The sequence below is a fragment of the Psammomys obesus genome, unplaced genomic scaffold, assembly GCF_907164565.1.
Source record: "Psammomys obesus unplaced genomic scaffold, mPsaObe1.curated_primary_1811, whole genome shotgun sequence".
In the NCBI taxonomy this organism is placed as follows: Eukaryota; Metazoa; Chordata; class Mammalia; order Rodentia; family Muridae; genus Psammomys; species Psammomys obesus.
In genome coordinates this window covers 5,104,618-5,130,443 of record NW_026596069.1, presented here as the reverse complement: position 1 = coordinate 5,130,443, position 25,826 = coordinate 5,104,618, and the positions used below count along the sequence as shown (strand labels likewise).

Genomic DNA, 25,826 nt, shown 5'->3' with positions numbered 1-25,826 from the left:
ACAGTGGGTACACTCTGGATTTCACTGCTGCAAATTTTCTTTACTTCCTTTATGCAGCCAGACTGCCCATTTTCTGTTCTAAACATCTGGTGTTTGTCCTTAAACATCTGTTTTATTTCCTTCATCTACATTAAATCCATCGGTGAATTCTGTCCATTGTAATTTATCTTCAGAATCCATGCTTCCCCTCGGCACTGAAGGTATCATGATGTGGGAGCCATTCTCCTACTTATTCTATTACATTCCCCAACTAGCTACTCCACTTGCTTTGACACTGGTTCATCCTGGGATGCTTAAGCCCCAGCATTCAGACTGAGCATCTTCAGAAGAATCCAGGTCAAAACTGGCTCCTGGCTGCTGGGCTGCCAGCTGTATGAAGACTTCAGGCCCTCTCTATAACCCTCCTCCTACACCACCATCCCTCCTCCCAGGCACTGCCCACGCTGGCCTTTTCCCTGGGCTTCCAACATGCCAACCAAACTCCTATACTTTCTTTTTTCTTTCCTCACAGTTCTTACATAATCTAATGATAGGCTATCAAATGTGGTTATTTATCTATGCTATTTGTCTCCATCAGTAAAACACAAACTTCATGAGAGGGGAGGAGGGCTGCGACTTAGTGGCCTTCTGCTCCACCCAGTAAACCTTACCTCCTCTTCTGTGAAAGCAGACTGCAGTTTTTAAAAGACAGCTTAACATTCTGGTTCTGTATGTTGATAAAGTATACTATCCTCTACAGGAAAATAGCTATCAATAGACATCAAGTAAATGCTAAATTATCTGTGCCAGAGGGCACATTCAAGATACATCACTGTCCCTTTGCACCATTTTCTTATGGAGGGAGATACAGATACAGATTTTTGTAAATTATGCTTTAACTTCAAGGTTGAAAAATTATTTGGGTTTTTTTTTTCTACGTTTGATTGTTATTGTTGTTGGTTTTAGTTCTTTGAAAAAAATCGCATTGACAGGACAAGTTTGACCACTTATTCATTACAATTGAATAAGTGATCTATCCTGATTTTGGAGCTTTGCCCTGGACTATGAAATGCTGACAATCTTTGTATATACAATGGTTAAAACTCTACCTAAATGCCAATTCTGAAGCATACTTACCTACAAACAAATATGCAATTTATAGGAACCAGTGTTTTCAATTGTCTATAATCTCCGAACTCCGAAGGGAGAGACAGAAAAATTGGGAGATCAAGGTGATTACTGGCTACCTAATGAGTTCCAAATCAGTCGGTGATACATAAGGCATTCTTTAAGAAGAAATCTAAGCCAGGCGGTGATGCGCATACCTTTGATCCCAGCACTCAGGAGGCAGAGGCGGGCAGATCCCTGTGTTCAGGTAAGCCTTTTGGAGGCCCACAGGGAATGGTAGTGAAGTGTACCTACGTCTATGACCCTCCCAAAGGTCCTGATCCATTGCACACTGTGTTCATCTACTATGGACTCCTAGCACTTCACTAGACTCCTAGCGAAGACTCAAAATGGATCTTAGGTTAGGACAGTAACTGCTTCCCCCTTCTTTACAGAAGTCTCCTGAGGTGACCTTGCCCCCCCCCCGCATCTCCCACATTTCCTTATAGACGCACCAACCTGATTGATTGTTACTGGTGCTTGAGGCTAGCGTGGCATGCTCTGATTGGACTTTCAATCATGTAAAGGCTGTTACACTAGATAATGAAGTTAGATCTGCACCTTTGATCTCTGGAATCTGATTCCCTGGATTCTGCGTGGGCTTCGTCGCCCTTTACCCCTATTCCCCTGGTTCCTGATCCCCATAGATCTCTGAGTCTGAGGCTAGCCTGGTCTACAGAGTTCCAGGACAGCCAAGGCTACACAGAAAAATGCTGTCTTGGAAAAAGAAAGCACTAAAGAAAACTGCCCTTCTAACTATAACATAGAAATAAAAATTTAAAGTAAATTTTTGAATGTAATGGTTTCAGTGATAATAAAAAAACACTCCTTTATATTACAGAATACCCATATATAGAATAAAATAGAACACAATAGAATAGAATACTTATATATAGAATAGAATACCTATATATAGATTATAATCTGATTATAAAACATTTCTCAATATTTCCTCAATGATTAATTACTAATGTAGGTGTCAGATTTCTTGTTAACTAATTATATTCTCTTAAATGTAATTTAAAAACTTAAGCACTGTTTCTCTACGAGACACCCTATAGGAACATTTTTGCCATTGACAATCCACCATTAAATTGAAACTCACTGATATATATTTCACAAGTTTTCATTCTAATGGTAATATACTTTACAAATGTGAACACTCAGGGCTTGCGCTTGAGCATGGCAATAAAGTGCTTACCTTACAGACATGGTTCCTGTGTTCAATCTCATGGGAAGTCAAACCAATAAGACAGTATGAATGCCAAGAAGTTAATCTTGCTTTAAAAATTCTTTCTCGTAATATTAAGATGTTAGTTTACATTCATTTGTGTATATATCCCATTCTATGAAAAGCAAAATTCTAAACTGGCAAAGCTTCACTGTTTAGAAAAACACAAGCTGAAAATGCTATAGGTGTTTGGACACCAGTATTTTGTGAATTGGGTGTAGGGTTTTGACACAAGATTCGTGGAGAAAAGATTTTGGGTTTTGTTATTGAAATTTCACTACAACAAAATAATCATAAAATTTTCAAGAAGGCACTATAAGATTATACATGGTTTGGTTACTACTATGATTTGTTAGTGTAACAATTTAAAATATTGACATGAATCGGCCTCACCTGGAGACCTCATTTACAGGTTGCTGGACTGCAGAACTGCTGGTCATAATAGGTTCCTGGTTGACAACACAGTTCACCCAGGAACAAAATTTTGCAGAGCATTCATGCAACTATTTTTCTTTTTTTCTTTATTATTATTATATATTACAATTTATTCACTTTGTATCCCTGCTGTAACCCATTCCCTCCTCTCCTCCCAGTCACATCTTCCCTTCCTCTTCCCCCTCTAGGGCCCTCCCCTAGTCCGCTGATAGGGGAGGTCCTCCTCCCCTACTCTCTGATCCTAGCCTATCAAATCTCATCAGGACTGTCTGGATCCTCTTTCTCTGTAGCCTAGTTAGGCCACTTCATCAGGGGGAGATAATCAGAGAGCCTGCCACTGAGTCTATGTCAGAGACAGCACCTGCTCCCCTTACTAGAGAACCTCCCTGGAGACTGAGCTCCCCATGGGCTGCATCTGAGCAGGATGTCCTCACCATGCATCCTTCTCCTCCTTCTCCTGCTCCTCACCGTATTCTTACTCTTATTCTCATTCTTATTCTTAGTCTCATTCTTATTATTATTCCCATTCTTATTCTTTTCTATAAATCCCTTTCAGGAAGTGATTTAGACCTGATCATTAAAAAAAAAAAAATTGAGTGTACAGTAGAGAGGGCTAGGGAGATAGCTCAGCAGTTAAGAGCACTTGTTCTTACAGAGAACAGATTTGATCCCTAGCAACCACGTAGTAGTTCACAACTATCCTTAACTACAGTTCCAGGAGATTCAACACCCTCTTCTGACCTCCCTCCAAGAACACCAGGGACATATATAAGGTACATAGACATACACAGACAGTCATCCACATAAGATTAAAAAGATAGATAGATGATAGATAGATAGATAGATAGATAGATAGATAGATAGATAGATAGATAGATAGAGCTTTGAAAAAACAAACTCATAATATAATCAGGCAAGTCAAGAACTCTGGAAACTGAGATGCATGTAATGGTTCTAGCATAGTTGATGGTTCTAAAGCTTAGCCAATGGTTCTAGCTGAAATTCTTCAGCGAGAACAGATTGAACACTGAACTCCCATGTCTTGAAAAGAAGGCTCGCAGCTCGATTGATTAATTCACTTGAGAAGTCCTGGTCAAATGGGGTGTGTATGTTGTGATTGGTGGTTATTTAAATACAATGACTAAACATCTCATTGTCCATAGATGAATACATAGAGAAATGGAATTGAATTTTTCTGGCTTGTTCTGGATTTCCTATATTAACCTTTGTTATTTCCTATACCCTTTCATTTTGTGTGAAATTGCTTATTTTGTATGTCATATTGAAGGAGGAAACCTGGAATATCACTTGCTAAGGACTGAAGTCAACAAAAATCTTTGAAATACAGAGAAATGAAGGTTGTGGTACTGCTAGAATTTCAGCATGGTACCAAGAAGTAGCCAACTTTGACCACAGAAAGGTCAAAATGGAGTTCAGGACTCATGGACAAACGACAGCCAAAAACAATGCAGGAAGAGAACTGAAGGAGATAAAATGTTCAACATTCATAGAAAGAGTACAGAAAGCATACTTAATGCAGTAGAAAAATGCAGAGACTTTTTGCTCTTACTTTGACCCTACATCATGTGTATGTGTTATTTTATGATATATTTTGCTCCCTCCCTGATCTGACCTGAATAACTGTTGAAATATATATCATATATGCTTGTGTCTGTATGAATTAGATGTATTCTACTTACATAAACAAAGTTGGCAGAACTAATTATATAACACAGTTTCCAGCAGACTTATTTCTGTCTGCCTGTGATAGGCTGTACCTCCTACCATTCTAAATGTGGCACATGTACATTTTAATTGGAATAAATTACATTTAATCTTATGCAAAGTACATTGAAACATGTGACAACTTTAAACATAAAGAGGAATGTGAAAGAAGAGATGGGGATAATTTTCTTTAAAAAAATACAATGCCCTGCTGTGTTCAAATTCTCGAAGGCATTGGCAAATTTACTGAGAATACATAGACTTTTGCCTAAGGTTTGAATTTGACCTTTCTCAGGGGGCATTCTGAAGGTTCTAAGAGCAGAGGAACAACAGGGTAGCATGTTCTAGAACCGTGACGAAAAGGGTGTTCTCATGTTATCAGCCCACAAATGAGTGCGTCAGACAGAAGAGGATCAGGTGGGAGCTAGGAACGCAAAGCACAACATAGAGTTAAGTGTGCATATTCCATAGCAAATTGGCATGAGTGTGGCGTCGACATCGCCTTTTCTCAATATACTTCTGAGTTATACCTAATGAGTCTTAACTACTCCTTACTCTATCTCTCGGGAGGGAATTATGCTCACCACTATACAACTAATACACTGTAGTCTAACTCTCATGTTATGAGACGTATCTGTTCTGATGATAAATTATATGATCATCTAATCAAAGGAAAATCTAGAGAAACAGGCCTCAGCTGGGGCATTGTTGGCTCAGCTCAAAAAAAAAAAAAAGCAACACAGACAGCACATAGTAATAGCAGACTCTTTCTTCCAAGCCTTGCTGTTGCCACTGATGGTATTTCCTCCCCCACTACACTTAAGATGTAAGTTAGGGATGTAAATGAGACTCCGATACCACACTGAGCAGCTCAGAACTCTCAGCTCAGCTCTGTTGTTTGTTAAGTCTCTGATGGTTTTTCAATCATTTTTCAATTCTGACTTCCCACAGCTTCCCTCCCCATGGTACTTCTGCCAGCTGCACAGCTGGGGAGAAATTAAAATAGATTGTTGCAGCTATGCTCACAACTAGGTACTGGAATTAGATGCCCCACTCTATAGGTCAAGGCTTCCAAGCCAAATGGGAATGAAACATAGCGCACTTTGTCCTGCTGCAAAGGTGTGAGGTGGGGTGCAGTAGCCGCTAAGGGCATAAGATCTCTAGAGGTGTTCAGATCTCTGGGAAAAGAACATTCATTGCACTGAAATACACACAAGGGCTCTGGACTTAGTAAGCTGAGATACATTTCACTAGGATGTGACTTTAAATAATATATTTTTAATAAGAAAGATAAAAAATCTCACTGATTATCCAGTGCAATTGACTTACTTTATAATCTGTTCCCCCAGAAATGAATTAGGGGCTTAGAAAAAGCATATATGTGCTATTCACTCCCAGATGATGAAAATTTGGCTCTTGGCAGCCCTGTGTTTTTAGAGTTCTTTTTAAATATTAGAAATAGTTCATATATAATATGTTAAAATTTAAATTAAAACTATAACAAAAAATCACTTATGCTACTCTTCTCAATACTTTATCCTTTTGCATAAAATGTGGTTAATTACTTTAAAGATAACTAATTATCTTTACTGTGTAAAAAAGCTCATGACCTTTTTACTTTAATTTAATTGTGCATATACACACCTAAAACTACATTTATATGGCATCTATAACATATAGGGTACTACCAGCCCAAAATATAAATAAAATACTAATCATGCTAAAAACTTTCTGAAGACAAAGCTAGTTTTGTTATTGCTACTATCAGAAACATGGATCAATAGCTTTGTTAATTATGAGGAATGAGTTTATACAAAAATTCTAAAACCTTGGTGAAAGAATTCTAAGAGAATACACTACGACCTTTGTATGGATGGATTGAAAGAGTCAGCAGTGGTAAAATGTGACCCACCACTCTCTATATTGAGTACATAAAGCCCCACAATGCCAATGGTATTCGTTATGGAACTAGGAAAAAAAAAAAAAAACAATTAATTTCATGTGGAGCCACTCAAATACCTCAAAAGCCAAACTGGGCAAAGAAAAAAAAAAAAAAACAGAAACATTTTTCTATTTGATATAAAAATATTCTAGAATACTTTAGTAATCAAATAGCATGGTATTACCATACAAAACAAACACAAAGGATAATGGACTAAATAGAGATTGCAGAAATAAACACAAATATCTATAGCCAATTAATTTTTAAGATATTAAAGAATGCTTAGAAAATACTGATATTTTCAATAAGTGGTACTTGAAAATTTGAATATTCACATGAACGAGAATTAGATCTCCTTCTCTTGATAGCTCCAAAAGTCTATTCCATATCAATTTAAAACTTGAATGCAAAACCTTGACTATGAAAGTGTTAGTTGATCATCTGAGACATGGAAATGGGCAAGGATATTTTGAAGAAAACTATGAAATCACCGAAAACAAAAGCAAAAATATACGAGTACCATGTCATTAACTTAAATATTGCTACAAAGTAAAAGAAGCAAATGTCAGGGTGAGGATCAATCTACAGATGACGGGAATATTTACAAACTTATAAGTCTGTATCTACCACACAAATGCAAGTCTGAAAACTTAACAACAGCAAATAAGCAATTATTTACTATAAGGCACATACCCCTTACTACATAGTCAAAAAGAAGGTATCAAATAGATACCATAAATATGAAAAAATGTTTACCATCAAAAAATCATTGAGAAAATGCAAATCACAAGCCGCAACGAGGCATCATTTTGCTCAAGTATAAGACTATCACCAAGCAAACAAAAGATGACATATGATGATAAGAGAGAATAATATGGAGATTCATTTGAAACAGAACATAGAACTACTATATGACCCAGCAATCCAATTTCTGGGTATATTTCTAAAGGAAATGAAGTCTGTTTGTCAAAGAGACACTTAGACTCCCATGTGTATTGAATCATTGTTCACAAACAACCAAGAAATGGAAACCACCCAGGCTCATTAACTGCAAATGGGTGAAGAAGACAAAGAACACAGACCCAATGGAAAACTATTCAACTATTAAACAAAACAAAAAAACAAACAAACAAACAAAAAACAGATTCTTCCTTGTATGGCAACATGAATGAATTTGAAGCTCAGTTTGAAAGCTCATAGTGAAATAAGGCAGACAAAATAGGATGAATATTTTCATTCATAAGTTGAAACTAAAACATCTCACAGAAACAAAGAACAGAGTTGAGACGTTATTATGGACTAGGATAAGCAGAGAATACAATGAAGGAAGAAACTTAGATAAGAGACAACCAAAAAATGTCAGCAATTAGTTTTGTTTCCTAGAGCACAGTTGCATGAGCAAAACAAGAGTACGAACATTTTGAACATGTATAATTTATTAATATTTGAAGAGATAGAATAATGTATTGTTGATATATTATACATTGTACATATGCATTGAGTTGTTACTTCTATTTCATAAACATGTACTGCTGTTTTAAATAAGAGATGCCATTTTGAATTGTAAACCAAAACCAAAGTAACAAAAATAGTGAACGCACACACACACACATACTCACAGAGCAAACACCCAGAGAACTGTAATAACATCTAAATTTCTTATATCATGACATAAAAGTGGCTGATAGACAGAGAAGACAAAGAATAGGAGCTGTTCTGTGATTCTGGAAAGATTTCACTATAAGGTCAGGCCATGCTGTGGAGAGGTTTGCAATGAATTCTGAGGCAGCTAGATTCCGAGGACTCACTGATTCTGGTCTTGGAAGGGCAGAGTCATTGCAGGGTGCCAGTACTCAAGTATGTGAAGTTCCAAAGAAACCCTATATATAAACAATTGCAATTTGATGAGACAAACAACCCTGCTGGTCACACCCTTATCAGAATTCAGGGCTCCCACAGTCCCCACACTTGTGCTTGGTTTTTGAGTTTCTCTTCCTTGAAGCAGAGAGTGTCTGAGGTTTTTGCACTCCTTTTAATTTTTTTGAAAATCTTCAAGGCCTGCATTCATAACCACACAACCTTTTACGATTTCCTGTTTGTGTGCTCAGGCCCTTGGTTTTCAGTCCATACTGTAGAAAACATGAGGTCCACATGCTTACAGATAGCGCTAGAAAAATCGTTAAACATGCAGGCTTTTTCTTCAATAGAAGACATGGACACCAGTTCACTCAGAAGGCTGGCTAACCCGTTGAGCTTCTGTTATACAGCCCTCACCCAGATTCCCCAGATGCCTGAGCACTGATGTTCAGTCACTGGCACCCATTCTTGTGGAAGAAGTCACAGGTGCTTTGCAACATTCCTGTACTTCACAAGGGAGCTTTGCTGTGATAATATTCATAAGAAAACTTTTTTTTCTGAAGTTTCATTGCTTTCAAATATGTAAAAAATAAACTGCCCAGGATCAGAGAGTCCTGAAGTTTGAAATGGCACTGGCTCCATCATGCTGAACTGAGTTTTCCTTCTTACCTCTGCCAGATCATTTTCCTGCCAGCTGTGAGGCTTTGCAGGGGCCTCCTTCCCCTCCTACGTTTGTTTGTCCTGCTTCACCAGCATCCTTCCCCCTACCATTGCTTCCAGGGATAACTGAGTCTGTGAGAGAGTGATGTGTTGACCATTGTCACCATCGTTGGTTTATCTTTCCATTATTATCTCCATCCTTTTAAATATTCCTAAAATATTTTTCTTAGTCTCATTTTTCTAAAAATTCATAAATCACTATATTAATCACTACGCATACCATCCTGAATGTATTGTTTTTCCTTCTCAGTTTAGTATTCTTAACTTAGTAAAGCAATACAAACTTCGTTTGGTTTAATACCTATCATGTTTTAAGAATCCTAAACCATTTGTGTCAGACAAGTTATTTTATACGGAGGTTTGGGAGCCCAGAAAGACATCCTGTAACTGACTTAGACACCAAGAATTTTAACACAGTTTGAGAGAATCATGTCAGCAAAGGTTAGATTGTTTTAACAGGCAGTGGAGTAGAATTGTTCCAGCTGCATAAAGATAAACCCCAAAGACCTATAGCTACAAACTGAATCTGTTCAAGGCTACTATCACTATTTCAGCTGGAAACCTTAGGGAACCCAAGAGGACAGAGTAGAGAGTGCAAAAATTCCTATCATGTGCCAGCTGGGGCATAAGTAAGAGGGCAAGGTGACATAAATGTCCCAGTTCCAGCCATAGGGGAAGGAGATACACTGAGGCATGAAGTCATTAGCATAGTAAATGCTTCACTATTCAAGGATGCACTGACCTACTTTCTAGGCAACCGAGGATGCTGGAGAGTAACAATTGGAAATGAGAGGCAGGGCGTGTTACCCTTTCACCTCCTCTGGTATCCTGGCTCTCCAGGGTGAAGCCACAGGCCACCTACAGAGGACAGGCAGGTCTTTATATTCCGAGCCAGAGCCTCTGCTCTAGATGCTCTAGAACAATCAGTCTGCCACATCATAATTGTGACAGCTTTAATATCAACACTCTTAATTACTGAGATGTGATTCATAAAACACAAAAGCCATCATGTTACATAGTGTGAAGTTCTTTTAGTATGTTCACAAAGTTGCACAGTAATCACCACTGAGTCCAATTATTTTCATACCCTAGACCCAGTCATTCCAACTCTCTAGTCGGTCCCTGTTCTGTTCCTGGTAGCTACTGATTACTTAATATCTCTAAGGATTTTTTAATGTTCACGTAAATGGAGTAAAACAACATGGCTTCCTTTGTTATCTAGCTTCTTTCATTAACCATGTTTTAAAGGTTCATTAGTACAAACTCCTTCAACGCTCCCCTGACAGTTCGAACATGTAGTTAAATTTGTGGCTGCTGCAAGAAAATCTGCCATCCCCAAAATTCAAATGCAAGCACTGGGGGATCCAAGGCTTTAGATTTACTTTGGGTTTTTTTAAACAATCTTTGATATTCAAGGAGAACTGGTGTTCCCTGTCTCTTCCCGCTCCCTCCTCCCTCTCCCCACAAGGCACAAGAACAATGTTAATTGCTACCAGTATCCCCACATTCCCACTAGAGAACACTGATAGCTGTAAGAAATAGGTCAGATGCATTATACTCCAGCCAAGCCTGTCCCAGTGTCCCAGTGACACCAGTTAGTCCCTTTACTCAATGCACATCTGGTTGCGAACATTTGGATGAATTTTTAGTTACTTGAGCATGGAAAGCGTACATTTGCAGCACCCATGAACTTTTCAAGAATTTTTTAAATAGAACAATCTTTAGAGACAAATGAAAGATGTGTTTGAAATTTGATATTGTCTCTGTTCCATCACATTTGTTTGAGACACATCACATCTAATCACACATTGATATTGGGGCTAATGACATGATAATTAGCAAGAGAAATGCACTCTGGTCAAACTGTCTGTTTTTAATTATTCCAAGGCGCCGCACCATTGGCTGGCAGTAGGCAGCAGTCTCCTGGAAGAGGGCTGGCTTACACTTGCTGTTATCTGGATTATTACTCTCCTGAAACCTAGCATAGGAAATAACCCCAAAGATCATCTGTGCTTACTGTCTCCCAACTTGTAAGATAGGCCTTTTGGGTCTCAGGTAAAAGATTCTCAATGAGGTGAAGGAGTAACAAATTCCAGTAGAATCCTAGATTCACTGAAGAAAGAATGAAGTGAGTATGACAGGACTCTGTTCTGTGGTAAACTGTGGAAACAGGGTTTAGCTAGGAAAATCAGTAAAGAGCTGTAAAAGAAAATGTTTACTGATGATTCCCATAAAAACACATTGGATTCTGGGCTGTCCTATCACTAGGGCTACCCAAGGACAATTTTTCAAAAATGAAACAGATTTGCCCTTATACTGTTTTCACTTAAAAAGCTGAGTAGTTTTAAATGAAATATATGTTGAATGCGCCATATCATTTGAGACATACAAATGTATATTTATCCCCCAATCTTTGGTGGTAAGTCAACCTGGCCCCTTTTTAAAATAAGTCTGCCAAATAAAGCTATATTTTTGCATAATGCATCCATAATGCATTCTTCATACTTAAAGTTTTGGTATCATTAAAGTGGAACAAGAATTTAACACGCTTGTGAAGCTATGAGAGTTCAGACTTACAGATTTTTAAATGTCAATTTTTCACACTGCCTTGCCAATCCTTATTTCAACAACAACTTTGGATGTGAGGGAAGCTGAGACTTATTGTAAATGCACCGTTTTAAAACACTCAGCTTTGGTATAAGTGCTGATTCTTTTCTCAAGGTATTTTATCAGTGAGCTAAGTTAATTTGGACAATTAAAATTACAAAGTATGAAGCGGTTGGTAGAAATATAGCTGATAAGCATTCAGGAAAGAATTGAAATGTGTGTAACAACAAAGTTTCCCCAATATTTAGTGGATTAGGCATATTGATCATTATTATTTTGAGAAGTAATGAAGATCACTACTTAGCATGGTAGGAGAAATAAAAAGAATGTTGCCAGAAAGCTCTTCCTGTAACCAGGAACAAGAACAGACTGAAGTATTATTACACAAGCAAGGAAGAAAAAAAAAAAAAAAAGAATATTTTAAGATCAGTAATCTCACAATTGTGAGTCCCGGATGACAGACACTGAACTACAGAATTTAAACTTTCCTGTTGGGCTTGGGTTTTTCTTTTTTGAAATTATAAGGGTCCCTTGTTTTTTCCTCATAGAATAAGAAATTATAAAATTTATTTTGGAATTTAAAAAGCCTGCAGTTAAGATAACACTGGACTTTTAAATAGATCTTGGACTTTTAAGCATTAAAAAAAATTAAAGACAATTGGACTATATTTTATTTTGTGATTAACATGGAATCTTGAACACAGTAATAAAAGAGACATGACTTAATGTGATGCTTTTGTGTGTCAGAGTTGACAAGGGACACAGTGTCATAGTTTTCATCAAATTGACACAAAGCTGGACACACATGGGAAGGGGGAATGGTACCTGGGGAATTGCCTCCATCAGATGACACCATGCACATGTCTATGGGGCCCTTTCTTGTTCAGTGATTGTTGTGGGAGATTCCAGGCCACTGCTGGCAGTGTCATCTCTAGGCAGGCTAACTTTGGCTAAGTAAGAAAAGGAGCTGATCTAACTAGTGGTTAACTAGAAGCTTCATCCCTCCTGACAAACATTCATGGCACCAGAAGGTATTCTGCACAGTCCTGGAGCAGAAAGGTAATAATCAACATCACCCAGCTACAAACCTGTGACCTCCAACGGTGACCTACCTTCAGAATATACTGGTGAAATAATGGCACAAGTGTTATGAGAGTAACTTTCTGCTTGGATTTAAGACCCGCTCCATGATAAATCCATACCTTGGTCACCTGCTAAAGTGACCAAGAGCTTAAGGCTAGATAGACTGTGGACCTAAGGGAAAACCTACTACTATTATTTTGCTAAAGGAGCATAGCAATAAAATGACTCATAATGGCATACTGCTACACCCATAGATCAATGCCTTACTCACTGCACACCAGAGGAGGTTTTTCTTGTAGTAAATGGAAAATAACAAAGAGAACAGAACTAGACAATGCTCAGAGAGTGAGATAGTTAAAAGTATCCAATCCTAAGTGTGATGTCTTCATCAAAGCCCTCCTCTCAAGGCTCAGGAATCTATGCAGAAGAGGCAGATATTGTGAGAGGCGGTGGTCAATTGCTGCATGGAAACAGTTTCTTCCAGGCACACATGAATTCACAGAGACTGTGACAGCAAGCACAAAGTCTGCACAGGTTTAAGCCAGAGTGCATTTCAGCATTGAAAGGCAGAAGTGGACAAGGGGTCCTATCACTAACCAAGAAACTATCTGGAATTGACCCACTGGCAAAGGGAAATCAATGTTCTTAATGAAGTGTCACTGGGTATAACAACCATACTCCAGAGCACGCTACCCCTGAAATAGGTGGCCAATAAAAATGAACTCAATGGTATTTTTATGGACTTTTGTTTCATTTTGTTTTGACTTTTTTTTTTTTTTCTTTTTGGTCTGATTGGTCTCTTACCTATTTACCTATTTGTTTTGATTGTCATGGGGTGGGGAGGAGGGTGCTTCTTGTTTTTTTGTTTTAGTTTTTTTGAGAGAGGAAAGAGCAAGAGAGGAAGGGGAAGAAAGAACATAAAATTGGGTCCAAAGAGTGGTGTGGAGGATCTGAGAGGAATTGGAGGGATGCAAAAATGATCAAAATAATATTTGAAGCCCTATATCCCCCAAGGAAATTGAAGCAGTCATTCACAGTCTCCCCTCCAAAAAAAGCCCTGGGCCAGATGGTTTCAGCGCGGAATTCTACCAGACCTTCAAAGAAGTGCTCACACCAATTCTCCTCAAACTATTCCACAAAATAGAAACAGAAGGTACATTACCAAACTCACTCTATGAAGTGACAGTCACCCTGATACCTAAACCACACAAAGACCCAACAAAAAAAGAAAACTTCAGACCTATCTCTCTTATGAACATTGACGCAAAAATACTCAATAAAATACTTGCAAACCGAATCCAAGAACACATCAAAGATATCATCCACCACGACCAAGTAGGCTTCATCCCAGGCATGCAAGGGTGGTTCAACATACAGAAATCCATCAATGTAATCCACCACATAAACAAATTGAAGGAGAAAAACCACATGATCATCTCCTTAGATGCTGAAAAAGCATTTGACAAAGTCCAACACCCATTCTGTGGAGAGCCGCTTGGGCATGCCCGGGCAAAACGCCGTTACAAGATGGCGCCGACATCCGGCTCTGACCCTGGAAGACAAGTAATATTACACATGCGCAAGGGCAAAAGCGCGCCAAGTCTTGGCCCAGCCCAGGGCGTCTTGTGAGGTAATGAGTAAGCAGCCAATCATAGACCACACGCCGCCTTAAGGTGTATATAAGCAGTGCCATTCCTGGGCTCGGGGTCTTCCTCCTCTCATCAATTGACTGCAATAAAGCTTGCTGCAGAAGGATCCTGTTGTCCGTGTGCGTTCTTGCTGGAGAGATGACAACGCGGGTTGCAACACCATTCATGTTTAAAGTCTTGGAGAGATCAGGGATACAAGGCACATATCTAAACATAGTAAAGGCAATATACAGCAAGCCTATAGCCAACATCAAACTCAACGGAGAGAAACTTAAATCAATCCCACTGAAATCAGGGACAAGACAAGGCTGCCCACTCTCTCCCTACCTCTTCAACATAGTACTTGAAGTCCTAGCCAGAGCAATAAGACAACTAAAGGAGATCAAGGGGATACAAATCAGAAAGGAAGAGGTCAAAGTGTCACTATTCACAGATGATATGATAGTATATATGAGCGACCCCAAAAATTCAACCAGAGAGCTCCTCCAGCTGATAAACACCTTCAGCAAAGTGGCAGGATACAAAATCAACTCAAAAAAATCAGAAGCCCTCCTGTATACCAAAGACAAAAGGGCCAAGAAAGAAATTAGGGAAACAACACCCTTCACAATAGCCACTAATAACATAAAGTATCTTGGGGTGACACTAACCAAGCAAGTGAAAGACCTGTTTGAGAAAAACTTCTAGTCTCTGAAGAAAGAAATTGAAGAAGATCTCAGAAGATGGAAAGATCTCCCGTGCTCATGGATTGGTAGGATTAACATTGTGAAAATGGCCATCCTGCCAAAAGCAATCTACAGATTCAATGCAATTCCCATCAAAATACCAACTCAATTCTTTACAGATCTTGAAAAAAAGATTCTCAGCTTCATATGGAGAAACAAAAAAACCCAGAATCTCCAAAACAATCCTGTACAACAACAGATCATCTGGAGGTATCTCTATCCCCGATCTCAAGTTGTACTACAGAGCAATAGTAATAAAAACTGAACGGTATTGGCATAAAAACAGAAAGGAGGATCAATGGAACCGCATAGAAGACCCAGAAATAAACCCACTCACCTATGAATACTCGATTTTTGACAAAGAAGCCAAAACCATTCAATGGAAAAAAGACAGCATCTTCAACAAATGGTGCTGGTCCAACTGGATGTCCACATGCAGAAAAATGAAAATAGATCTATATTTATCACCCTGCACAAAACTAAAGTCCAAGTGGATCAAAGACCTCAACATAAAACCAGATACTCTAAATCTGTTAGAAGAAAAAGTGGGGAACAGCCTAGAACTCATTGGCACAGGAGACAACTTCCTGAACAGAACACCAACAGCACAGGCTCTAAGAGCAACAATCAATAAATGGGACCTCATGAAACTGAAAAGCTTCTGTAAAGCAAAGGACACTGTCATCAAAATAAAACATCTGCCTACAGATTGGGAAAGAATCTTCACTAACCCTTTATCGGACAGAGGACTAATATTGAGTATATATATACAAAGAACCAAAGAAGCTGAAAAGCAGCAAACCAAGTAATCCAATTAAAAAATGGGGAACAGAGCTAACCAGAGAATTCTCTGTAGAGGAATATCGAATGGCAGAGAAACACTTAAAGAAATACTCATCCTCATTAGCCATCAGGGAAATGCAAATCAAAACGACCCTGAGATATGACCTTACACCCATCAGAATGGCCAAGATGAAAAACTCAAGGGACAACACATGCTGGAGAGGTTGTGGAGAAAGGGGAACCCTCCTCCACTGTTGGTGGGAATGTAAACTGATACAACCACTCTGGAAATCTATCTGGCGCTTTCTAAGACAATTAGGAATAGTGCTTCCTCAAGACCCAGCTATACCACTGCTAGGTATATACCCAAAGTTTGCTCAAGTACACAAAAGGTATATTTGCTCAACCATGTTTATAGCAGCATTATTTGTAATAGCCAGAACCTGGAAACAACCCAGATGTCCATCAACGGAGGAATGGGTACAGAAATTGTGGTATTTTTACACAATGGAATACTACTCAGCAATCAAAAAGGAGGAAATCATGAAATTTGCAGGCAAATGGTGGGATCTAGAAAAGATCATCCTGAGTGAAATATCCTAGAAGGAGAAAGATAAACACAGTATATACTCACTTATATAGACCTATAAGATATGATAAACATAATGAAATCTACACACCTAAAAAAGATAATCAAGAGAGTGGACATGGGGTAAGATGATCAATCCTCGTTTAGAAAGACAGATGGGATGCGCATTGAACATATGACAGGAGTCTACTGAGCGCATTGGAAAGACTCTAACTAGCAGTGTTTTCAAAGCAAAGACTCATGACCAAACCTTTGGCAGAGTACAGGGAATCATAAGAAAGAAGGGGAGTTAGTCTGATGAGGAAAGAATAGGAGCTCCACAAGGACCAAATATATCTGGGCACAGGGTCTTTTCTGAGACTGACATACAACCAAGGACCATGTATGAATGTAACCTAGAACCTCTGCTCAGATGTAGCCTGTGGTAGCTCAGTAACCAATTGGTTTCCCATAGTGAGGGGAACAAGGACTATTTCTAACAGGAACTCAATGACTGGCTCTTTGGCCTCCCCACCCCCCAAGCGAGGAGCAGTCCTGTTAGGCCACAGAGGAGAGCTTTGCAGCCAGTCCTGAAGATACCTGATAAAACAGGATCAGATGAATGGGGAGGAGGTCCCCCCTATCAGTGGACTTGGCAAGGGGTACGGTGGAGATGAGGGAGGGAGGGACTGGGAGGGAATGAGGGATCGGGACATGGCTGGGATACAGAGTTAATAAAATGTAACTGATAAAAAAAAAATAAAATTCAAAAAAAAATAAAAAAATAATAATAATATTTGAAAAAGAATTAATAATAATAAACATAAAATTCCTTTCTGATCTGATAATTCTATCTCAGGTTGAAAGGAGGGTCTCAGAGGGCTATATCTACAGTTATGTTCATATCAATATTATGCCACATCTCTAAAACATGAGGTGACACAGAAAAAAAGAAAAGAAGGAAGGAAAAAAGAAAGAATAAAAGGAAAGAAAAAAGAAAGGAAGAAAAAAGAAGGAAGGAAAGAAAGAGGGGAAGGGGAAGGGAAAGAACCAAAGAGAAGAGAAAAAAGGAATTTAGCTAATCAAGCAATGAAGAGCAAATCAGTCAAGAATGATGGCTTCTGTTTCAGTTTCTGCTACCAGGTTCCTGCCTTGAACTCCTCCTACCCTGGCTTTCCTTGATGATTGGCTGTAACCTGTAATGTAAACCTTTTCCTTCTCAGTTGTTTTCAGTCAGTATATTTTCTCAAAGAAACAGAACCCAAACTATGACAAGCAATCTCAAAAATAGCTAAAATTTTTCGCTGTCTTTTCTTTTCAAAGTTTAGCAAATCTATGGTTAGAAACATAAGAGTTGATAGCAGAGGTTTGGGGTTGGAAATGACTGTATGAAAAGGGATAGTCAAGTTATCGTTGGACATAGTAACTCAGATTCAGTGAAAAGAATGGGACATGTCTGACAAGATTATAGTCACTCTGAGAACTCTTTCACGGCCATAAAAGCCACTCTGCTATTGTGGCTCTGAGGCTGCCCATGCTTCTTGATGATCACTTGTAACCAGATGCTTCTCCATTTTACAGTGATGGTGCAAGACCAAGATAGAATGGAGGCAGCATCAGTAGACTAACTGCTTAATCTAATGTGAGGACCTGAGATCCTTAGAAAATCTGATTCTGAAGTTAATGTTTTTAAAAAACATGATATCAAGTGATGAGTACTCAGGCTAGATTTTCTATAATCCTTCCAGAGCCACAAAATATAAGAAATGATATCTACTGCACTATACACATTTACCATCAGAATTACTAATATGGGCCATTTGGCATATTGACATTGCTTAAAAGAGAAGCCTGAAAAGGTTTCCTATCAGAGGGGAAAGATGAGATACAGTAACATAGCACTGTCCTTCCAATCCTATTGGCTTCTTGTAGTTTAATGAGAAGTAACTTTGATACAGTTCGTTGTAGTACTTTTTAGTTAAAGCCACCATCTCAACTGTATCTTGTCTATTTTTTTTTCTCCATAACGCAGCATCATTCCGATGATGCTTCAAATGTGACGATCCAGGGTGAGAACACAAGGAGCTATAATAACAGACCTCTACCTTTCCGACAGATGAAACCTATCTGAAATAACAGTTCTTCTACCAAGAAAGCACTGTGGGCTTTCTGAGACTAGAAGCTTGATTTGAAGTCAAAGCTGGATATCTGAAATGAGAAGCAGCAGCGCTTTGCATTTTGTCCTAAGTGGGGCTTTCCTGAACCACAAAAGAAAATTAAAACTACAAAATTAAGCAAAATGGGAGGGGAAATTGTTTTAAATGGTTTTAAAATGATTTAAATTTTTTACAACTATTTTTTCTCCTGGAGAGTGCTCAGTTTGTAGCTCCATTAAAATATTACTGACATAAATATATTTCAATTTTCCATTAGATATTTTATCTTCCATTTGAAACATGACTTTATTTGGGATGAAGGAACAGTATTCAGGCTAATGAGCTAGAAGATTCTAGATAACTGCCAGAGCTACTCACAGATGTAAAATGCTGAGAAAATGAAAGCATGTTTATCTTTATAGAGTTTTCCAGTGACAGACAGCTTTGCATCAAAGTGGAAGGCAGGGTGCAGATTTCTAGCTCAGCAGCCTGACTGGAGAGCAACTGGCTCTGGAGTCCTTGGTAATATCAAAGGTACTTATCTGCCTGGCAGGTGGGCTCCTTATTTAGATTCAAACTGCCACTGTAACCTGGTCCTCCCCATGCCTGAGAGTAGGCTATGCATTCATTATACATTCGGAATTCAGAGGATTCTTGGACCCAGCTAAATTAACACATTCTCCAGAACAGCCCCACACAGAGGCTCCTCATCAAGTTCCATTGATCAGAAGACACTTCTTACATGCTTTCAGGACATTTAATTGCTCTGCAGCAATAGACCTTCCAAGTCTTTTGTTCCATTTGTTTCCAGTTTCTTGCTGCTGTCAAAATAAGCATACTATTTATCGGTGGCTGGTCCAACAAATAACCCAAGCTCCTTGAATGAGATCCTTTTAGCACTCGGATGCCTAATCGCAGAATTGATTTCTAATGAAGAAATTTGGATTACAAATTCTTGACTTCAAGTGCAATGTCCAGGGCATTTGAGGATTCCTAGCAATAAGAATAGTTTTAATGGAATATTAGTTTCTAGAAGCTCACCCACTCCACCCCCACCCCCACATACACACACACCACACACACAAAATCTTGGCTATAGTGTTTTTTTAAGCATCAACTGAACAACCACATAATTAAGAAATATAACAAATATCTAACAAGACAACAAATACAGACATAGAAATGCATAATTTTTTCTCTTAAAAACAATTTTATAAAGAAAAGCAATGGACTTCGTTAAATTTAGCTTTATTCGCTATAAAGTGTGTGAGATGTTAGTGCTTTACAGACTTCTATTTGAGCCGATATTTCACCCTGGGCTCCTGTGGAACAGATCAAACTGAAACAACATCACCTCTGCTCTGTGCCATAAAGTTACACAGCATTCTAAAATGGAGCGTTTTTCAAAACAAAAACAAAAGGCAAGCAAATTCACATTAGCCTGTCAGAAGGGACCTAACTTACCCGAGAGGCCATAAACTAGTCCCTGTAAGAAAGTCACCTCTAAAACGACCTATTATTAATTCTCCATCTGTACTCCTCAGGGCTCTTTTCCCTGCCTGTAAAGACAGGATCTTCTGCTCAGTTCATTGGAATAATCATTCTAGTTTTATAGGATGGGGCATTCCTCAATTCTAAATCACAAAGCAAAATTGAAAAAAAAATTAAGCTTCTTATAATTTTATCTCAAATTCAAAGACTAATATTTTTGTGGGTTTTTAGCTGCATCCTTTCAATGCAGTTTGAAGTGTATGTCATTCCAAACAAATTAATATCATTAATTTCAATTACCATTTACTATGTGTTGTGGTCCAATTTCTTCTCCTTTGTTAAAATACCTTAGTTTCTGTATTTAATTTTTAAAAAAAAACCTATGGCATTTGAGGTCTAAGAATAATGGGACTCACATCCACTGGGTATGTTACAACAAAAAAGATGGTTTGATGGTCAGAGGTTTGTGAGCAGAAGAGATGAAAAAATGAGATCATAAGCCAGAGACCGAGAAGGTCCATTGTGGCCTGTTATCAAGTTTCCTTCAGAAGAACTAATCCTTCCTAATAAACCAGCATCACCATTTTTGAGGCCATGGCTAAGGCCTCAAGGCTAATCCCCAATCCTTCGTATTACTTTTCCGTTGGCCAAACTTCTACCCCATGAAAGATTGGGGACTCAAATTATATCAGAGCATAGAACTAGTCAGGAAGCTAGTGTAAAAATGCAGAAATGTTGTCTAGAAAAATAGCACAGAGCTTTTCCTCAACCTTAATTAAGCTCAAAAATCCAACATTTCATTTGCCGCCTTCTGAACTATTCTTGAAGCCTCCCAAATATGCACAAAATTCCAAAATCCTGACTCATTATCATGCTATATTACTCTTAAATACTGAATTTTTAACACAATGCTGTTGCTATACTACAAAGGACATGAGAATATCCTCTGATTTCTCTTTTAATGATTGCCATTTTGTTTAAGAAAAAAGAAGTCATTATTCTTAAAACAGTATTGGTTAGTATGACCTGGAGAGGACAGGAGCTCCACAAGGACCAAATATATCTGGGCACAGGGGTCTTTTATGAGACTGTATCTCCAACCAATGACCATGTATAGATATAACCTAGAGCCCCTGCTCGGATGTAGCCCATGGTAGCTCAGTATCCAAGTGGGTACACTAGTAAAGGGAACAGGGACTATTTCTGACATGAACTCAATGGCTGTCTCTTTAACCTCCCCCTCCCCTGAGGGAGGAGCAAGCCTGCTAGGCCACAGAGGAGGACTTTGCAGCCAGTCATGAAGATACCTGATAAATCAGGGTCAGATGAAAGGGGAGGAGGTCCTCCCCTATCAGTGGACTTGGAAAGGGACAAGGAGGAGATGAGAGAGGGAGGGTGGGATTGGGAGGGAATGAGGTAGCGGGATACAGCTGGGATGCAAAGTTAATAAACTGTAACTAATATTAAAAAATAAAAAAGAAATAAAATAAAACAGTATTGAGTGCTGGAATCCTTATGGAAGATGAGGGAGATAGAAAGACCTGGAGGGAACAGGAACTCCACAAGGAGAACAACAGAGCCAAAATACCTGGGCCCAAGGGGGACTGCAGAGAATGATACTCCAACTAAGGACCATGCTTGCAGAAGGCTTAGACACCCTATTCAAAGGAAGCCCATTGGCTGCTCAGTTTCCAAGTGGGTTCCCTAGTAAAGGGTACAAGGGCTCTCTCTGACATGAACTCAGTGGTTGGCTCTTTGATCACCTCCCCGTGGGGGGTGCAGCCTTGCCAGGCCAAGAGGAGAGCCTTGGTGAGACCTGATAGGCTAGGGTCAGATAGAAGGGGAAGAGGTCCTCCCCTATCAGGGGACTATGGAAAGGGCATAGAGGGAGAAGAGGGAGGGTGGGAGGCTGCAGCAGGGATACAAAGTGAATAAATTGTAATAAATAAGTATAGAAATAAATTAAATTAAAAAAAAAGTATTGAGGACTACCTTTACAATGTATTGGTAGTATTTTGTCCTTACATCCTCTTTCTACTAAAAAGCCAAAAAAAAAAAAAAAAAAGAATACAGGAGACATTTTAAAATATATGTGTTTGTTACATATTTTAGAATAGTCAAGAGAATGTAACCATTTCCACTACAGAATATTTTGTTGCAGAAGTAATAGATAAACTAGTGTTGAAAATGATAATATGATGAAACTTATAATGTATAAATAACATTTACTCTGGCTACCTCATTTTGGATGAGACAAAAGAGAGTCATAGACATCAACTGATTGGCCTGCTCTTTAATCACCTCCCCCTGAGGGGGAAGCAGCATTACCAGGCCACAGAAGAAGACAATGCAGCCACTCTTGATGAGACCTAATTGACTAGGATCAAAAATGAAGGAAAAGAAGACCTCCCCTATCAGTGGACTTGGGGAGGGGCATGCATGCAGAGGGTGGAGGAAGGAAGGGATTGGAACAGGAGGAGGGAGGGAACCACAGGGGGGATACAAAGTGAATAAAGTGTAATTAATAAAGAAAAAAACAGAAAAAAAAAGAAAGTCACAGAAACAATAAATATTTCATGTAATGCTAAACCCACTTTGGTCAGATATGTGAAAAAAAAAATAAGCCATGTGACCCATATTTGTCACTGAATTTTTCATTTACTTACTCCTAATTATGTTGCTCTTGCATAAAATAACTGCTGAGGTTACAAATGTTATGGAATAAACCAATAGTTATTGGTATTTCAAACATTTATACAGATGTCAAATAGGAAATAATTCACTTAGATAGTATCACAATTCCAATCCAGTTCTAGACAGTAACATTAACAGTAGCTTTTCTAGCTCCCTTCTACGTTGACTGTACAATTAATAAACTTCAACCGATATGGAGATTAATGTCATCAAAATCCAACAATGTGGCATTATTAAAATACTTGAGTAGTATTCTCTCTAGCCCCCCGCAGGGGTATAATTTCTGTTAAATCAACTGCATGGGCCGCCTCCTGTGTGAGCGAGTTTAATAACAGTGTAAAAGCCAACATATCGCCATCTGCTCAGCATTATGGACTCCTGTATTTGGCTACAGTTACTACCTGGCTGAACAATAGTGTAACGGTGTATAGATTTAACACCCTTATCTATCAAATTGTATACCCTCAAGTTTTTCAGTGTTACCGGTCACAGAGTCCCAGACGTACGTTTCATTGCTCATCATTTGTTCACACATTTGTACCATTTTCTATCTACATCTATACTGAACAAATCGATGAACATTCTGTACTGGTCATCTGTATAATGGAAACATATAACAAAGCAGGAAGCAATAATGTTATGATTTTCTAATTCATAATTCTGTCTAGCAATGGGAACCGATCCGGATGAAGCTGAATCTGATTGACACTGCTCACAGGTTTAGGTCAACTCCCTGGTTCCTTCTTTTCTGTAGATCAAGGACCTTCTGAAACACGTTCTTCTTTTCGGGGAATAGCAGAATATCCCTAGAAGCTCCACAGACAAATTGCCCCCCCCAGTAAAACAGTATCTTCTGTGATGACATGACGAAGCTTGTGATCAGTGGAGAAGCAAAACAACCCTTACAGTCAACAAATGAAGGATTCACGTTCTATAAAAACGTATGTTAATTGAAATTTTCAGTAATTCTGAGTTGATTTACCAAGGTACCATTATAGCTTATCATGTCTCATTTATTTCGACTGGAATTTAGCCTACTCTGTTTTCCTGCAATTTGGCTTCCAGTTCCCCTAGAAATAAATGTATTTTGCCCTACATAAAAATGTTCTATTTTATAATTGAGATAAGTTTCCATTTTATGTCCCCAAAGTCTTTAGAAATTTCCCCATCAGTTCATTGTCCAATGTCCCTAGAAACAAATGAGTTTGTTAGCATACAATTCATAATACAAAAATTAATTATCAATTCTAGTGAATCACTCACTATCAACACTCTAATTTCCGCAGTCATTCATAAGTAGCTATAGAAAATAAATGATAAATTATACTGGTTTTAAATCTTTCTTGTGCTGGGATCTAACTTAACTCCGTACTTTCTATGTTTAAGTTTTAAAGTTTTAAATTCAAAACCAATAATAGATGGAAAACTACAGTGATTATAAAATAGAGCATAAACCCTAATAATTTCTGTTATAATCCAAAAATATTGATAATTTTATAATGTTCTCTTTAAATTTGGCTCATCAATTGGCTTTAATATTAACATTAGAATTTTTAAAATATTTACCCTTTTGCTAATAAAAATTTCACTTTTGCAGCCTAAAATTGCTTTGGAATGAAATCCGTTTTCTCTAATGTTGTTCCAAGGTTAGCTAAATTTCCCTGTGTATATGTATGGAGGAGGAGTTATGGCCCATCAGCCATCTAGCCAAGTAGATTACCACTGAGTCCTGCTTCACTCTGTATCTTCTCAAAAAATATAGGTGAGCTTCACCTCTATCTAACACGCCTCTGACACTCATTGTGATCCCGGTTTGCTTACATTCATAAGTACATATCATAACATGGATTTCTTACCTCATTTTCCAAGGTGTTTTTTTTTTCTTTTTGTGTGTTACATTACATTAAAAACTTCTTAATTAGTCTTTCCTCATTATTCTGTTTACTTTCAATTTATATGGACTGCACCAGGCACTCAATATACGCATTTATTGTAACAATAACTTGAAGAGTTGAAGTTGGATAAAGCTTCCACCCTCCTACACAGCAAGAACTATGGCGTCTTGTATCCACGCTGCCTTTCTTCATTTTTCCTTATAATTACAGAGTACTTTTTATTCTGTTTACTTTCTTTTTATGTTTCTTGAAAATATATACATTAGTACATTGTATTTACATAATTTAAAGGCTTCCCTCTCCTACCTCCAAATAGTGTTTATATTTCCATGAGAATAACAAGCTACTTTCTTAGTTTTATAATTTCTTTCTTTTCAATATGGGATTTTTTATTGTTCCCAAAGACATCCCAAATCATACTTCTAATTCAGGATCTTGTTTTTGGAGCTGGGTAACTTAGGTCTTATTCATCAGTCTGAAACACTGTTCCCTTTTCAGATGCATAGATATCATGCAAAAATGTTCTAATATCCTTGTTTTTAATTTTTGTGGCTTGCTGAATTAGAGTCACTGAATATATCATTTCCTTCAAGGATCAATTCATCCTTCCATTCATCCTTTGTCTCTCAAGCCCATCCTTGTTTGGGCTTGAGAGACAAAATAAGCAACACCTGTCCCTCTGAACCCTGCAGATGTATTTTCCACCCAAGAAATTTCAGATTTCAATCAAATACCCATTCTCCTGGATAATGACGTTGATGGGGAAGCGAGCATACAAAGACCTCATCTTGTAGCGGGAGCCCAGTGTAACACCCTTGATCATGTTCTGAACGTGACTGCAAACGGTTCTGACAGTGGCCAGTTCCTTTCTGTTACCCCACCATTTGTCAAGCTGGAACGTCCTCTTTTTCTTCCAAGAAGACTCAGCCTTACATTGATGTGATTGAAGTCCTTCCGCAGGGACCCTTCACAATGACCATGTGCCCCTTCAGAGTGATGTCAACATTTTCTGGTTTGTCCACAGTCTGATTGCTGAAAATGATCTTCATTCTCACAGTAGATGGGGCAGGGGGGCAATTTCATAATTTTATTGGCAATGCAGTACTTTAATATGCAATT

The 25,826-nt window shown here is 38.3% G+C and overlaps 1 protein-coding gene and 1 pseudogene across 1 annotated transcript in view; both read right to left on the bottom strand.

Moving 5' to 3' along the window:
- The window catches only part of Rit2 (Ras like without CAAX 2), a 341,614-nt gene that overhangs the window by 202,744 nt on the left and 113,044 nt on the right, over positions 1-25,826 (bottom strand). The window lies entirely within an intron of this gene.
- On the bottom strand, positions 25,171-25,756 carry LOC129690016 (60S ribosomal protein L9-like; annotated as a pseudogene).